General features: G+C 47.9%; 1 protein-coding gene across 4 annotated transcripts in view; it reads right to left on the reverse strand.

The window, feature by feature from the left end:
• Positions 1-19,344, reverse strand: part of LOC144781666 (uncharacterized) — an 84,566-nt gene that overhangs the window by 25,347 nt on the left and 39,875 nt on the right. The window lies entirely within an intron of this gene.

Raw genomic sequence — 19,344 nt, forward strand, 5'->3', positions numbered from 1 at the left:
CTAGTCTGTTTCCTCATGCGTGGCCACCAATATCTCTGTTTTAATAATGATATTGTGGCGGAAACACCAGCATGCACAGAAGCGAGCCCTTCGTGTGCCGCTAAAATTAGTCCTAACCTGTGTTCCATGTTTGGAATTGCTCTATCCCCCACTCCAGGGATTCGAGCAAAAGGAACATTATTCGCATCAGTTATGTATGAGTACTTTACTGGAAAGCCTTTCGGGAGTGTTTTTCTATCATCTTTTACTGAAGCACTGACAGCTTGCATTATGTCGCTGTCTATTTTTGTTTTTGACCGGGTGATAGCAGCTATGGAAGCCGTTTGAACAGCTGCCTTCGCGGCTTCATCAGCCAATGAATTCCCCGCAACGTGAACGCCATCACGTTGATGACTCAGTGTATGTATCACGTGAGTCTTTTGTAGTTCTTTCTGTAAAAGAACTACTTGTTCCCAAAGCGTTTTATGCTTGATTCTGCCACCTTTTGCATCTTTGAAGCCGTTTTGAACCCAGTTCTGCAAGTATTCATTGTAAGAATGGACGCAGTAATATGAATCGTACACTATTAGTGTGGGGAATTCGCGATCGGTATTTTCAAGCGCCATCTTAAATGCTAGTAGTTCAGCTTGCTGAGCTGTACAATCTCCTAGAGATTGGGTTTTAGGGACCAGTGGTCTAAATTTTCCTTCGTGCCAACGACCTTTAACAATCTCGCACGCAGCACTGCAAGCTTGTTTACCCCCAACTGCGGGCTGTGCTGATCCGTCTGTATATATTATACAGCCGTAATGTTCCAGAGGCAGGATTTCGGTTGGCAGAGGACATTCATATTCATATTGGAGAAATTCTTGTGTTTTTAAATTAGAATCAAATTTGTACACTACGTCTGATGCAGCAAGAGAATTAACCCATTGTATCCATCTTGGATGTAGTGCTTTAGCATTTGGAATGTTTGCTCTTGTTACTGCTTCTAGGGCAGGTACCGGGGAAACGATTATTATTCGTTTACCTTGTGCTAGGGCTCTTTCTTTTGCTACAGCAGTTTGAACCGCAGTTAGAATTTTTTCAGTAGAACTGAATTTAATTTCAGCTTGTGTGTACAAATGTGATTTGTAAGCTATTGGTACCGTTTCTCCCTCATTAGAGGTCAGGTACGTGAATCCGCATCTTCCTGGGATGACTCGGATTACAAGATTGCGTACGTTTTCGCGAGTTTGCAATTTTGTTTTAGCTAACATGTCTGTTTGCAAGGATCGTAAAATTTCTGTGTGTTTCTGAGTCCAATTGATTGGTTTAAAATCCGGTTTTATTAATTCATAGAGAGGTTTAACCCTCTCTGCATAATTTAGAATGTATGTTCTTCCGAAATTCAGGAAACCTAGTATTGATTGTAAGTTCTTCAGCGTTTTAGGTGCTTGGAGTACAGCACACTTCTCTAAGAAGTTGTCTGCTAGGCTTTTGCCTTCACTTGATAATTCATATCCTAAAAACAGGACAGTTAGATGGGCAATTCGTGACTTTTTAAAGTTGAATTTGTAACCCTCAGCTGCAAACCCAAGTATTATGGTGTTTACTCTTTTCAAGTGTGTCTCCAGGTCATCATCTGTGAGATAGATGTCACCGATATAGGATATTGCCTCATCATCATATATTTGTAGTAACTCTGTTACCATTGCTGAGAATAATCCTGGGCTGTTCTTGAATCCCTGTGGGAGTCGACAGAAGTGTTTTTGCGACCCCATTATTGAGAAAGCGGTCAAATACCTGCTTTCAGGTGCAATATTTTGACAAAAGAAACCATTTGAGATATCTAATGTTGTTTTATATTTTTTGTGCACAATGGTATTCATTAGTGCTGCACTGTGTGAGTTTTGTACTGCAAATGTTTTGCAACAGGAGTTTAGGTGTCTGTAGTCCAAAACTAGACGATATGAATCGTCTGGCTTGGAGACAGGACACAAAGGATTGTTCATTTGTGAGGTGCATGTTTCAATAACCCCCTGATATTCAAGTTGATCTAAGATCTCCCTGACTTGCTTTTTAGCTTCTTGCTTAACAGGATACTGTCTTTGTGCAGTAGGTTGACTTTTTAACTGGATTTTGTGAGGAGGAGAATCCTCATCCCATCCTACATGATTTTTATATAATGCAGGAGCTTGGGCCACTGCCCATTTTCTTGCAAATGTATATTTTTTATGAATTGGAATATGATTTGAGAAGGCAGGCATAATCATTTCTTCGCCATGAGGGCACTCCCTGACAAACTCTGGTGGCCAGTCTTTCTCAGCTAAAGGGATGTCATAGCCCTTCGAAAGGTTATCCCAAAAGAGACCCCTTACTTTCCTAGTCTTGTCCCCCTCTATACGCAATGTTATTTTGTATAATTTATGGGGTTTGCTAACTCTGGTGTCTGCAGTTTCCACTTGAATGTATTCATTCCTGTCCACTGTCTTCAGAAGATTCATCAGGATCTTGCGAGCTAGTGTTACTTCTGCTGCGCTGTCTAGCATTGTCTGGGCCAACTCTCCGTTTTTCAGTTGTGTCCTCAGTATACTCAGCATGTTTTATTTTAATACTGGCTACCTTCTTTCTTGGAAATTGTAACTTTTTACTTTGATGAGCAGGTTCCTTGTCTTTGGACTTGACCGGCTCTTCCTTGTGTTCTGACCGTCCTCTTCTTTCCGATTTCAGTGAGGAAGTCTGAAAAGATCGAGAGGGACGTGTATCAATATCTTGATATCTATCAGGTTTTCTCAATTTATCCCCATCTCTAAGGTTGTATCTTTTCTCAGAGGGCTCCCTCTGGGGAGACTTGTGTCCTCGGTCTGGAGATCTATCTCTCCGTTGAGGAGACCTTCCTCTGGACTGGAAACGTTTTTTTCTGGGAGTGGATTGTTTATTACCCTCCCAACTCTTTTTTGGAGTGTTTAGATTATTTTTAATAAAGGTTTTTTCGGGATTTTCAGTTAGTTGGGGTTTTACTGGTTTCCCACCCAAACTATCTCTTCCTAGTTCTTCATAGGATTTTTCTATGATTCTGGCAAGTTCAAATGGTTGTTCTGCTATATCTGTTTCTTTCAATTTCTGGAGATATGTTATATCATCCATAGCAAATTGAACTAACTCTCTATATGCCTTTCTTAATTCTTTTAGATTAACTAAGAGTTCTTCGCTTGACATCTTTTCAATGTCAGGATGTGGTGTGTAGCTGGCTAGAACCAGCCACGTGGCTCCTGGTCTACTCAGTGGACCTAGCCTGGTGATGTGATTTTGATGTTTTAGGGCGCCTTTAAACCAGAGCAGGTGCTCTTGGTAAATTAGTGGGATTTCAACATCCTCGAAAGGAGCGTATTCATCCGGAGGTTCCCCTATTTTGTGATAGTGGAATTCGTGTGTTACAGCATGTGCTGCTGGAAAGTTTATCCATGAATAGAATACCTCTGTCTGCCGATATTCATGGGCCTCTACCACGAATATGACTGTACCACCTCTTGATGATACTCCATTTTCTATAAGTTTTTTAGTTATAGTTTTTCTTACATGTACCGGAATGATTATAGCATTCGGGTCATTTTCGTGGAGACTCGTGTCATCCGCTAGGAGTTGAGCTGCTAATTTAGCTTCCTCCCTTTCGTCTTCACTTTCTATCATTTTTACTAACAGAAAGCTTTTTGTTGCAGAGCAAGTTTCAAGGAAACAAAGATTAGGTGCACAATATTTTGGAACACTGTATCCTTCAACGTTGATTAAACAAAAAACTATACATAGGAATCTCTTCTTACTAAGTTCCGGCGGATATTAACCTTTTACCCACTCCAGACGTCTTTTGGAGTTTTTACGAGAAAAGGGGTCTGTGTGAAAAAGCACGACTGAGTTACTCTAATGTCTTGCGTTGGATTATCGCCTTACCAAACGTTGGGCGCCATGTAGTGTAGTTCCTATATTTTCAATAGGCTCTGCGCATTGGAATAATATAAACAGCAGAGTAGATGTAGGACTGAGGTCGACTAGGTCTCTACTGACTATATTAGACTTAATTAGTTTTGCCAGCTAGCTAAGAGGTCACTAGAAACTTTCTCGAATGTTCAGGAAAGAGTTAACTCTCCTGATTTAGACAAGAAGGGATTATTTTCTGACAACAGCATAAACATGACAACTTTGCTCCCTCAGAATAAAGAGTATATCTCTAGAGTCGTGTGAAAACTTCATACGGTTATTTCACCCCAGTCAATCGTGCATACTTAGTTTCACCAGAGTGCAGAGAAATAGAGAGACGGGCGTTTTCAATAAAAGGTGTTATTTATTGAGCAGTCTTCTTTCTCATGCAAGAGAAATGAATTGCCACAATTGCAATACTTATCATAAAGTAAAGTGCGTACAGTAAAAGGAGTATTATGAAATAATACTGTAAAAGCATTGATATGGTTTCTTAGCCATATGATACTTTAAAATGGATAAAATATATACATACATAAAAACATTGACTAACGTACTCAACTGGTGCTTCTAATCTACGCCTACCCCGTGTACCTGACCTAAGCCTAATACTTGGGAAGGAGTAAGTAAGTTGCAGTTTAAGTTAAGTTGGTTTGTTTGCCAAGGGAAACATCCTTTACAACGCAACTTTTACCACGCAGTGCTATTACAATGCAGGTTTTACAACGAAAACCATTACAACGCATTGCGCTGGGGGGCGCTCTAGGATAGGGAATAGATTTAATTTACTATCCAACACCTTCCCTAGTGTCCACGGGGACTGGAGTTGGAATGGTAAATTAAACTATTCACTATCCAGCACCCCAAAGCGCTATGCGTTGTAATGGTATGCGTAGTAAAACCTGCGTTGTAACAGCATGCGTGGTAAAAGCATGCGTTGTAACGTCATTCATCCGTTTGCCAAGGATCTGAACTAAGAATTCTCTTAAGGGTTTAGTCAGCTCCGTACCTTGGTAATAGAATGTAGGAGGTCTTGTATCTCTCTCTCAGGACTCGATCTCCCAGCAACCCGCAAGGGTGACTGGAAACACCGGAGCTGGATTTTCTCGGCTGGAGAAAAAGACAGCGTCTCTCTCAGTGCGTCAAATGGGAGGGGCGGCTTCCTTCGGCTCTCGCATCAGCTGGGCTTCCGGGCAAGTAGATAGCCGCTCTGCTCCAAACCACTGTGTGTTTGCTTAAGGCAACGTTGGTATATTTATACCTGAAAGGTGCCGGGTTTGACGTAAGGTTGGACATAAGACGTCACTAAGAACTAACAGTTCTTTCTGGACTCTAGGAGTTCTTGTGCAAATCAAAACAAGAGCAGGGGGATTTCCCGGGCTGCTGGAGGCTTGGTTTGTTTAAAGAACGCGTTGTACTTTCTAGGAGTCTAGGGGAGTAGCCTTGCCGTATTTGGACTGCATGGGCTATTACTAAATATGGATATGATTCTTATGCCTCTATAAGGATATTATTTATTAGAACCATATAAGGGCATAAATCGGGAATATCGAATTAGGGTCCTAGATAGAAACACAACAATTTCTCTAGCTAAACCTCGGCTAGTTATACTGTTTTCAGGTCAGTGTTTCACACCCCAAATTTTGCAAGGGTAAGAATTCCCAATTTCGATTGGACAAAAGAAAGGACAGGTCATCACACCTCCTAGGATTTGACTTTCTCAAGCTCATAATTTGAATTTTTATACACGCCCATCGAACTCTAGGTTCACATGACATATGCTTTACACATAACAAAGGAGAATTTATCTTCAAATACAATGGGTAAACATCCTTTACAACGCAACTTTTACCACGCAGTGCCTTTACGACGCAACTGTTACAACGCATGTCATTACAACGCATAGCGCTGGGGGCGCTCTAGGATAGGGAATAGATTTAATTTACTATCCAACACCTTCCCTACTATCCACGGGGACTGGAGTTGGAATAGTAAATTAAACTATTCACTATCCAGCACCCCTTAACATTATGCGTTGTAACAGCATGCGTTGTAAAAACTGCGATGTAAAGGCATGCGTGGTAAAACCATGCGTTGTAACGTCGTACAACCAATACAATGTATTTCATTGGGTACAATTCTGCTTCTTCGACTAGGTGAGAAACTTCTTCCCAGGTGCATCTTGGCTGGCACTGCCACTTGATAAAGTTCCAAAGGTCATTGCTGTGGAGACTCGCAGATCTCGCGCAGACTCAGTTTCAAGCAAAATGGAGTATGGCAGGGCACATCAGGCCATATTTCGTAATGTGCCATGCAATAGAAAAAGAGCAGTTTTAGAACACAGAAAAAAATAAATGCACTGTATACCAGGAATCCCTATATCACTCCCATTATTTCATAATAACTATAGCCTTAATGATTAATGCAGAACAAACAGCATAGCCAAAGCAGCGCTGCAAGCTTCAGGCATGTGAGGACACAAAGCAGCCATCTTAGTTCTACTGCGCAAGTGCAAAGAGTTTCCCACCAGAACTGCGAGTACGTCACGTCACATGGGCATGACCGACGTATGCGCAGAAGAAATTCCCGCGTAGCAGCCGCCATCTTAAGTAGCAAGCGTATTAGGATTAGTAAACACATAGGCAAGCGTCTCTCGGACACCCAAAATGTCGGAATAAGGGGTAAATTAATAAGACAAACAGGTTGATTAATACTATTAGGGTTATTCGAGGTTCATGAATAAAAGCAAGGCGCTTTACGTGCGAATCCTTGCTCCATCAGGAGTTATTATGCAGCCACTACACTAATGAAAATGGGTAAAATAGATGTGGCGCTCTGCCCCAAAAAGTGTGGACAAGAATGGTTGTCATATGGTGGTGTGGGGCTGTCCAGTGTTGCAGAGGTATTGGACAGAAGTACTTGCCTACCTTGCGAGTGTTTGTGGAAGTGGATTAGAGCCTTCGGCGAAATGGTGTCTCTGTAAACATTTGGGGTGAAACAGATCTCACCTGCATGGACCACATCTGGGCTACACTGGAATTGATAGTGGCCAAATGAAACATTGCCAGATGTTGGGGAGTGGACACTGCACCACAGTTAAGGGACTGGAAAGGTAAATGGACTGGTTCAGGCAGGCAGAGAAGGCAGTCTTCGAAAGTAGAGGGTGTCCACATAAATGGACCAAGGAGTGGGAGAAATGGAATGCCTATCAGGGAAACTTGTGTAGTGTGTGTCACTCGAAACGCTTGGGGCCGGGAAGGTATGGATATAGTTGCAGATCTGAGAGTTGCGGGGGAAGGGCAGGTAGACAGGGAAAAGGGAGGGCTTACTGGACTATGTACCGCAATGTGCCAACAGACTGTCTGACAACATGCATGTATCTAATTTTCTTATTCAGTGGCGGTTTCTCCCCAAGGGCGTCGGGGCTCCGCCCTTGTTACTTGGCCCCGTTACTCATAAGCTCATAATTTTTTTCTAAAATAAAAACATCATTTTTTTATGATGTCTGGTCTTACATTGTCTTGTTAAATAATATATACATATTACCTCTGGCGCTGGCACCACCGCCGTGGCAGTGATGGTTCCTTGTGGTGGCCGGCTGGAGGCACGTCACGTGACAGTCTTCTTTCATGCTCCCCCTTGCGTGCCCAAAGAAGCCTTAGTGTTTGCTGGGCCGACATCCTCACAGCCCTGAAGGCTGTGATGTCATCAGCTGGGCAAAGACCTAGCTTCAGGGCCCAGTCTCCACCCCTTGATGGCATGGAGGCAAAGTTAGCCCCGGGCATTTTAAGTCCAAACCCAGGATCGCTAACCCTCAACGTCAATCAGGGAGTGGAGAGCCCTTTCCCAACTTATTACAGGGCGTGGTGGTGACCCACCCTGTGACGAGTTGGGAAAGGGGTGTGGCAGGCAGGAATCCACGCAGAGTCGTCCTCAGACTGGTGGTGGAACTTTCTGGAAGGAAGCCACTGCGTCACGGACACATCCTGCAGTCCCCCGAGACAGTCCAGTGGACTCAGGAGTCACCAGCAGCCCAGGTGGGCATTTTTCAATGTTTAGAGCCGCAGTGGGGAAGCAGACTCGAGCCTCGCCAGGGTGGGTGCTGGGTGGTTATGTTTTTTGACCTAATTCCCAAGGTCTGTAATGGGCTGAGTCCCATGACTGAGTACTGGTAACACGGGCAGGTCATCACGGCGTTGTCACTAGGCGCAGCTACTGAAAATTCTCCTCTTTTCCCAGCTGCGGAGGCGCTATCGGGGGCCCAGGATGTGTTAACTGGCACTCCCCCTCCTTCCGAAATAGCCAAATCATTACCGATGTTCTGCGCGGAAATGTCATGCAAAATTCATGGTTCCATTTAGTGCTGGAATTCCACACAAAGCCAGCTCGCTCTACTTTTGTTGATCTGGATTATTTGCCTGGAATTCTAGGAGCTTTTGGGCTGTTCCTGCCGGGACACAACCTTTACAACGCAACTTTTACAACGCACTACCATTACAACGAAACTTTTACAACGCAACATCCATTACATAGCATGCCATTACAACGCAACCATTACAACGCATGACACTACAACGCATACCATTACAATGCATGCCATTACAACGCAGTCATTACAACACATACCACTACAACGCATACCATTACCATCCAACACTTACCCTACTGTTGCACCCCCTGGAGTTAGAATAGTAATTTTTACCCCTACACTATCCAATACTTACCATACATGCAATGCAATGTTATGCGTTGTAATGGTATGCGTTGTAAAGGTAGTATGCGTTGTAATGGAATGCGTTGTAAAGGTAGTTTTTAAAAATTCATTGTAATGGCATGCGTTGTAATGGAATGCGTTGTAATGGATGTTGCGTTGTAAAAAATGCGTTGTAAAGGTGTGCGTTGTTAAAGTATGCGTTGTAACGTCATACAACCTTCCTGCCTCATAACCCACCTGCTATGACAGATTATCAGGGGTTTCTTTCCAGAAAACGCACGTCTGATTTAGCACTGGGCTTGCGTTAAGCTTTGCCACAAAATCCCTTTGTGAATGAAAGTTGACAGGTGCTGTCCTTTGCTCCTGAATATGTTACTTGTGCTGCACGAGCGCATACACCAAAGTTTAGTAAGTCTGGGCTTTGTCTTGTATATGGCTTTAAGCTTCATAGGAGCATCCACACAGAAAATAATGCCCTACTGTTTTCTGGCAATTCTCTTCATCTGCTTACGGGAGATCCGCAGAGGCCTTGTAAGCCCACATTGCTCGTTAATAATTCATATAGGGCCAGATGTAGGTAATTTTATTTGACCACTTCTTAAATACCGAATCATACCGAATCGGTATTTAAGAAGTGGTAAAATAGAGGGGGGGAGATGTAGGTATTTCAGAATCGGTAAATACCGAATCGTTAAGATTCGGTATTTACCGATTCTGTAAATACCGATTTGGTATTGCCCATTGATTCCTATGGGCCCTGAAGCCCATAGGAATCAATGGGCAATACCGAATCTGTAATTACAGATTCGGTAAATACCGATTTTAGCAAGGGTGCAGGGGGTGTCACTTTGACACCCTCTAGCACCCCAAAAATAGGCATGTGCGCCATGTGGCACACAGACATGCCCTAAGGGCATGTCTGTGTGTCACATGGCACAGGTGTGCATGCACACATGTGCATGCACACCTGGATTCGGTATTTTACCACCCAATTGGATTGGGTGGTAAAATACCGATTCTTAAAGCCCTCTGGCACTCTGACATGTGCCAGCTACATCTGCATTTACAGAATCTGTATTTTACCGAGTCTGTATTTACCGATTTGGTAATTTTACCGAATCGGTAAATACAGAATCGGTAAAATACCGATTCTGTAAATGCATGCCCTACATCTCAAAATCCAATTACCGGTCGGTAACGGCCGAATTCGGCCGTTACCGACCCGTAATTGGCCACCTACATCTGGCCCTAAGTGCTGTAGTGGTGTTTATTAGTGAAATGGCCAACGTGAACAGGCCTGTAAGAAAGCAATTCACTAGGGAGAGGTTTTCATAATTAAATCAAATGTCCAGTGAACTCAAGTCAGGAGTCACCAGCAGCCCTGGTAAGGCCCAGGCTGAGGCGGGCATGATTTTTCAAAGTTTAGAGCCGCGGTGGGGAAGCAGACTGGAGTCTCGCCAAGGTGGGTGCTGGGTGGGTACGATTTTAAACCCAACTCCCAAGGTCTTTAATGGCGCAGGCCAAGTCCCATGGTTGTGGTAACACGGGCAGGTCATCACGGCATTGGCACTGGGCAAAGAGGAGAATGTACAGCAGCTGCGGAGGAGCTATAGAGGGCCCATGATATGCACACTGACACACTCCCCCTCCTTCCATGCTGTGCCCACTACTCCTAGGCCCCATTTTACCAAGTCATAACCTGTGCACCTAGAACTATTGTTGTTGCATGACTGTGCCAGTGCGCTGTTCACAGCCAAACCTATGGTTTTGTCAATGCTTGTTTATATTTAAAGCTTATAGAATGAATGAAAACATACATAAAGGTGCTACACATGCAAGCTGTGCTGAGTTGCAGTGCTCGTGTAAATCGTGTGCATCTCGGTGTCTTCTTTTCTTGCATGGGATTCCAGACATTGTATGAAGGTTCCCCTGGTATCGTTTACGTTATTGTCATTTTTTTTTACAAGTAGAAAGAACTTTATTGATATTTTCGATATCCATACAACATTGACGAAGTATGTAAGGAATAATGATCAATCGGGTATTCAGGTTGTACAAGAAGACATGGATGATACAATATTAGGAACAGTATTCTGTATTATGGTCGCCCCATCTATGCTGACAGCCTCGCATGTCTCGCTGCTCTCCATGTTGGACCCTGCGCTGCTTTCCTCTCCATCTTTCCCATCTGCCTTCTACCACATTGCCCCTCTGTTCCACCTTTCACCTTAGGCTCCGCAATGCCCTGCTCCTCCTTTTCTCTCTGCTCTTCTCACCCTCCACCCTGCAGTGTTCCACCCTGTATTCTGTACTGCACCCCCTTTGACCATACGTTGCTCCCCATTGCTCCTTTCACTGATTAACCTATTATTCAACGTGGGTCTCACCATCCCCCGTGCAGCTCTCCCTTGGACCTGTATTGCCCCCCGTATGTGATCCCCTTGCATTCTGTTATGGACCCCACTTGCAGCAGACGCCGCTCCTCTCTGCACCAGATCAAAGCTGGTCGAATTGTGATGTACGAAAGCAGATCAGAGAACTGAATCCATAACTATCCCAGATGTGCGAGCAATAGCCATTCCTCTTGCGGCCATCCCTATGTACCCCATCCTCCTTGCTTTAGTAACCGCAATGGGGAGCCACTGTTGGTGCATAACAGCCACAGTTTTTTATGTCACATAACACGTGCATGATAACATCACAATTTTGTACACCCTTATGGTGGCTTATCAACATTATTGTCATCATATTGTTCATAGTGTGGAAAGATCAACCAGAGAATTAATAAACATATGTAGCTAAACTGTACAGCAGATGCCACCAAATTAGCATGCAGGAAGATCAAATTAGCACAGATCACATTATAGATTCTAGACTTGAGCATCCACTGCTATGCAATATGCATAGGGGTAATTAGGGCGAGGATGCATCCTTAGGGCTAGAGCGGTCGACCTCGAAGCTGGGGAACCGGGTTTGAGTCTCAGCAACGACACTAAACATCCTGTGATTCTGGGCAAATCACTTAATCTCTCTGTGCCTCACAAAAATAAATGTGTCCTCATGTAACAAAACTGGTTCTTGTGTAAAGCGCATTGATACCCGATGTCTCAGGTCTAATTTGCGCTATATAAAAAACTTTTTTTTAAAAACATAACGTGCCAAAAAAAGTGTAAGACACAAAGAGGCATCTACCACCAACACATGCTGAAAGATAACAATGTACTTTTGTTATTCACAGGTGTACTAATATTAGCACACCACGTATGCACATATATGCGTCATGACACTGTGGTGGGTGTATTTTTTAACTTTTACATTAAGGTTCCTATATGGCAGGTGCTCATCCACCCCCCTCAGGTCATTCGGGCTCGCTCGCTACACCAACTCGCCACGATGTGCTCCACCACTAATTTTATGCCTTACCACTTTCAAATGTCACCAGGCGCCACTGGTCTTATCAAAAGAACGAGGAGGGACTGCGAGCTGATAAAGCTCCAGTGCCTGTGCTCCGAAGCTATAATCAAATCAATGAAGGGGAGTCACTGTTCCTGAGAGATATAGATGCGAGGAGAGTATCTAGGTTCTGGCCAGACCATCAGGGACAGTCAACATTCTGGGTATCTTCAACATACGAAATTATTGTAAAGCTAAAAGCTTCCACTGTGTCTGCTAAGAGAGAGATATAGATATTAAGAAGTGGTGGGTCAATGAAGAGCTTTGTGGCACCCCGCACGTCCGACGAGTGTGGAAGCAAATTATTTGGAAACAACCTGAAAGGAGCGTTTATTTAGGGAATCGGAAAGCCAACTAAGGGATTTGCCTGTTACCCCACAGTTCTCGGGGCTCTTAAGCAGGAGGGTGGACAACAGTAGCGAACACAGCACTCCGATCCAGTAGGATGAGTGCTGCAGTTCTGCCCAATCCAGAGTGTGTCTGAGTTCTTCTATGACTTCAAGAAGCACAGACTCCATGCTGTGGCCAGGAACGCAGATTGTTTGATTCCAGGTACACTGAGAGATGTTTGTTAATATGCATTTCTAGGATTCTGGTCTGGAATTGAAGGAGGGAGATCAGGGGACAGTCTGCTAGCTTAGACGCCTCTAAAGTAGGCATTTTAAGCGGGATTGCTGTTTTACATCTGGGGAATACAAGCAGAACTAATAGAAACATTCATACACTCCATTAACTTCGAGGCTAAAACTGAGCCGACCAATTTAGGTACCCAGGGAGGTGCATCATTTAACGGAGACCCAGATTTAATTCAGCAGAAAAGTGCCTCGAAATAGGTCTTATAACAAATCTCAAAGGCGGGCAGGCAGCATTCCTTAAGGGGGCAGCTGGCCAGGGTCCCAACACGCTCCCCAGACATCTTTGGGAAAGTAGAATAAATGTACTGAGTTTTTAAGTAAGAAGTTGGCCAACTCATTACACCTTTTCTCAGAAATAGAGGGACTGGGAGCCTTCCACGCAGGGTACAGAAGAGACTTCACTATGAATGAATGAATGAATGAATGAATGAAAGACATTTATAAAGCGCATGGCTACTCCTACAGGAGTTTCTCAGGGCTATGAGAAAAGATTTCTTTGGTGGAGGTATGGGAGTTGTTAATTGTTTCATTTTGAACAACAATGGTCCCTGAAATGAAAAGGGAGTTAAGAGCAATAAATATAGGCTCAATCGTTTCTATATTAGTTTGACATATCCAGCAGGATAGAGGTCTGATATTTACTTGGAAAAATAAGGGAGTTAAATACAACAATACACAAAGTGGGGCACAAGCCTGTGCCCTATTGAACACATCGGCAACGTACAAATAAGCGACAAAACAGGAAACAAAAAGGGCTTTTTAGGCAAAAGTTCAAGGTTTGTTGCACTAAGAATTGCACAGTGTCAAAGTACAACAAAACATAACCTACACCTTTACACTTTTTAGTACATATAAAGTTTCGAGTGTAGACGGTGTTTATAAATTGTCGACGGCGTTTCGATCCGCCTATAAGGTATGCGGATCATCATCAGGACATAATTGTTATGCCTAAGGATAGCAAGCCACAATTGCCGAAGAATAATGTCGGAAGGGATCCAGAGTTGGATCAGGGCACGTAGCTCAAACCGTGCGCAATGGCACCGGAAAATCCAAAGGGGACCAGGAGAATAAGCGTGACCGGTAGCGCTATGGCCGGTCTAACAACGATAAAACTGAGTGCAATAATCAGCGCTTTGGAGACAACATGATAGTCGGTAGTTAGGGGAAAGCTGGGGGTCGCGTAACTAGTTAGCATGGAGGAAACCTCACCCGGCCCAGACACGGAAAGGATTGACAGTTTGATAGCTCTTTCTCGATTCTGTGGGTGGTGGTGCATGGCTGTTCTTAGTTAGTGAAGCGATTTGTCTGGTTAATTCCGATAACGAACGTGACTCCTCCGCCACCACATCCACCACCACATCCACCACCACATCCACCACCACGTCCACCACCACATCATCCTCCACCACCACGTCCACCACTACCATGTCCACAATATCCACTACCACAACCATGTCCACCACCACCTTGTCCACCACCACCACATCCACCACTACTGCGTCCACCACCAAGTCCACCACCACCACATCCACCACCACCACATCCACCACCACCACGTCCACCACCACCACGTCCACCACCACCACATCCACCACCATGTCCTCCACCACCACATCCACCACCACTTCCACCACCACCACATCCACCACCACATCCACCACCACGTCCGCCACCACCACTTTGTCCACCACCACCACAGCCACACCACGTCCACCAACACGTCCACTATCATGACATACACCACCACATCCACCACCACCGCAACCACCACCACCACGTCCACAACCATGTCCACCACCACGTCCACCACCATGTCCACCACCACGTCTACCACCACCACCAGCGCCACCGCCACATCCATCACGTCCACCACCCCCACGTCCACCACCACCATGTCCACCACCACCACGTCCACCACCACCACGTCCACCACCACCACATCCACCACCACCACATCCACCACCACGTCCTCCACCACCACATCCACCACCACCACGTCCTCCACCACCACCTCCACCACCAACATGTCCACTACATCCACCACCATGTCCACCACATCCACCACCACACCATGTCCACCACCATGTCCACCACCACAGTGTCCACCACATCCACCACCACCATGTCCACCACTACGTCCTCCACCACCACCATATCCACCACATCCATGTCCACCACCACATCCACCACTACCATGTCCACCACCACAACCACGTCCACCACCACCGCGTCCACCACCAAGTCCATCATCACCACATCCATCACCACCACGTCCACCACCACCACGTCCACCACCACCACATCCACCACCATGTCTTCTACCACCACATCTGCCACCACATCCACCACCATGTCCACCATCACATCCACCACCATCATGTCCACCACCATCACATCCACCACCACCACCACCACATCCACCACCACCACATCCACCACCACGTCCTCCAACACCACGTCCTCCAACACCACTTTGTCCACCACCACCACAGCCACACCACGAAACCACCACATCCACCATCACGACATCCACCACCACATCCATCACCACCCCCACCCCATCACCACCACCGCATCCACCACCACATCCACTACCACGTCCACCACCAGGTCTACCACCACCACGTCCACAAGATGTCCCCCACCACCACATCCACCACCACCACCACGTCCTCCACCATCACCATGTCCACCACCACATCCACGTCCACCACCATGTCCACCACCACATCCACCACTACCATGTCCACCACTACAACCACGTCCACCACCACCACATCCACCACCATGTCCTCTACCACCACATCCACCACCACATCCACCACCATGTCCACCACCATCACATCCACCACACCACATCCACCACCACTTCCACCACCATGTCCTCCAACACCACTTTGTCCACTACCACCACATCCACACCACGAAACCACCACATCCACCATCACATCCACCACCACATCCATCACCACCCCCACCCCATCACAACCACCGCATCCACCACCACGTCCACAACCATGTCCACCACCACATCCATCACCACCACGTCCACCACCATGTCTACCACCCCCATGTCCACAAGATGTCCACCACCACCAAATCCACCACCATGTCCACCACCACCACGTCCACCACCACGTCAACCACCATGTCCCCCACCACATCCAGCACCACATCCACCACCACCACGTCCACCACCACGTCCACCACCACCATGTCCTCCACCACCACCACATCCATGTCTACCACCACCACCATGTCCACCACCACCACCTCAACCAGCACGTCCACCACCACCATGTCCAACACCACCACATTCACCACCACATCCACGTCCACCATGTCTACCACCACCACCCGCACCACCGCCACATCCATCACGTCCACCACCACCACGTCCACAACCACCACGTCCACACCAGTGTCCATCACCACCTGCACCACCACGTCCACCACCATGTCCAACACCACCACAGACACCACCACCACATCCATGTCCACCACCACGTCCACCAAATCCACCACCACATCCACCACCACATCCACCACCATGTCCACCACCACCACATCCCCCACCACCACATCCACCACCACCACCTCCACCACCATGTCCACTACATCCACCACCATGTCCACCACCACGACATCCACCACCATCACAACATCCACCACCACAATGTCCACCACATCTACCACCACCATGTCCACCACCACCATGTCCACCACCACCACGTCCACCACCACCACCACGTCCACCACATCCACCACCACAACGTCCTCCACCAGCACCACATCCACCACCATGTCCACCACATCCACCACCATGTCCACCACCACATCCACATCACCACATCCACCACCACACCACGGTCACCACCACCACATCCACCACCACCACGTCCACCACCACCACCACCACATCCACCACCACCACCACATCCATCATCATGTCCTCTACATCCACCACCATGTCCTCCACCACCATGTCCACCACCACCACATCCACCACCACCACATCCACCACCACATCCACCACCACCACGTCCACCACCACATCCACCACCACCATGTCCACCACCACCACCATATCCACCACCAACATGTCCACCACATCCACCACCACATCCACTACCACGTCCACCACCATGTCTACCACCACCATGTCCACAAGATGTCCCCCACCACCACATCCACCACCACCACCACGTCCTCCACCACCACCATGTCCACCACCATATCCACCACATCCACGTTCACCACCACGTCCACCACCACATCCACCACTACCATGTCCACCACCACAACCACGTCCACCACCACCGCGTCCACCACCAAGTCCATCACCACCACATCCACCACCACCACGTCCACCACGTCCACCACCACCACATCCACCACCATGTCCTTTACCACCACATCCACCATGTCCACCACCATCACATCCACCACCACCACATCCACCACCACCACATCCACCACCACGTCCTCCAACACCACTTTGTCCACCACCACCACATCCACACCACGAAACCACCACATCCACCATCACATCCACCACCACATCCATCACCACCCCCACCCCATCACCACCACCGCATCCACCACCACGTCCACAACCATGTCCACCACCACATCCACCACCACCACGTCCACCACCATGTCTACCACCACCATGTCCACAAGATGTCCACCACCACCACGTCCACCACCACCACATCCACCACCAACACCACGTCCACCACCACCATGTCAACCACCATATCCCCCACCACGTCCAGCACCACATCCACCACCACCACATTCACCACCACGTCCACCACCACGTCCACCACGTCCTCCACCACCACCACATCCATGTCTACCACCACCACCATGTCCACCACCACCACCTGAACCACCACGTCCACCACCACCATGTCCAACACCACCACATCCACTACCGCAGCCACGTCCACCATGTCTACCACCACCACCCGCACCACCGCCACATCCATCACGTCCACCACCACCACGTCCACACCAGTGTCCATCACCACCTCCACCACCACGTCCACCACCATGTCCAACACCACCACAGACACCACCACCACATCCATGTCCACCACCACGTCCACCAAATCCACCACCACATCCACCACCACATCCACCACCATGTCCACCACCACCATGTCCACTACCACCACATCCACTACCACCACATCCACCACCGCCACCACGTCTGCCACCACCACATCCACCACCACCACCTCCACCACCACCACCACCTCCACCACCACCACCACCTCCACCACCACCTCCACCACCACCATGTCCATAACATCCACCCCCATGTCCACCACCACGACATCCACCACCATCACAACATCCACCACCACAATGTCCACCACATCTACCACCACCATGTCCACCACCACCATGTCCACCACCACCACAATCCACCACATCCACCACCACAACATCCTCCACCACCACCACATCCACCACCATGTCCACCTCCACATCCACATCACCACATCCACCACCACACCACGGTTACCACCACCACATCCACCACCACCACGTCCACCACCACCACCACGTCCACCACCACCAAATCCACCACGTCCATCACCATGTCCGCTACATCCACCACCATCTCCTCCACCACCACATCCACCACCACCACGTCCACCACCTCCATGTCCACCACATCCACCACCACCATGTCCACCACCACCACCATATCCACCACCATGTCCACCACTACCATGTCCACCACATCCACCACCACCATGTCCACCACCACCATGTCCACCATCACCATGCCCACCACCACCACATCCATCACAATCACGTCCACCACCAACACCATGTCCACCACCCCCATGTCCACCAACACGTTCCCCATGTCCACCACCACCCAGTCCACCACCACCATGTCCACCACTACATCCACCACGTCCACCACCACCACGTCCACCACCACCATGTCCACCACCTCCACCACCAAGTCCACCACCACCATGTCCAACACCACCACATCCACCACCACGTCCACCACAACATCCTCCACCATCACCAGTTCCATCACCATGTCCACCACCACCACATCCACCACCACCATGTTCACATCAACGTCCACCACGTCCACCACCATGCCCACCACCACCACGTCCACCACATCCACCACCACAACGTCCTCCACCACCAACACATCCACCACCATGTTCACCACATCCACCACCACCATGTCCACCACCACATCCACATCACCACATCCACCACCACACCACGTCCACCACCACATCCACCACCACCATGTCCACCACCACGTCCACCACCACCAAATCCACCACCACCACATCCATCACCATGTCCACTACATCCACCACCATGTCCTCCACCACCATGTCCACCTCCACCACATCCACCACCACATCCACCACCACCACGTCCACCACCACCATGTCCACTACATCCACCACCACCATGTCCACCACCACCACGTTCACCACCACCATATCCACCAGCAACACGTCCACCACTACCATGTCCACCACATCCACCACCACCATGTCCACCACCACCATGTCCACCACCACCATGCCCACCACCACCACATCCATC

Source organism: Lissotriton helveticus, chromosome 9 (genome assembly GCF_964261635.1).
Source record: "Lissotriton helveticus chromosome 9, aLisHel1.1, whole genome shotgun sequence".
In the NCBI taxonomy this organism is placed as follows: Eukaryota; Metazoa; Chordata; class Amphibia; order Caudata; family Salamandridae; genus Lissotriton; species Lissotriton helveticus.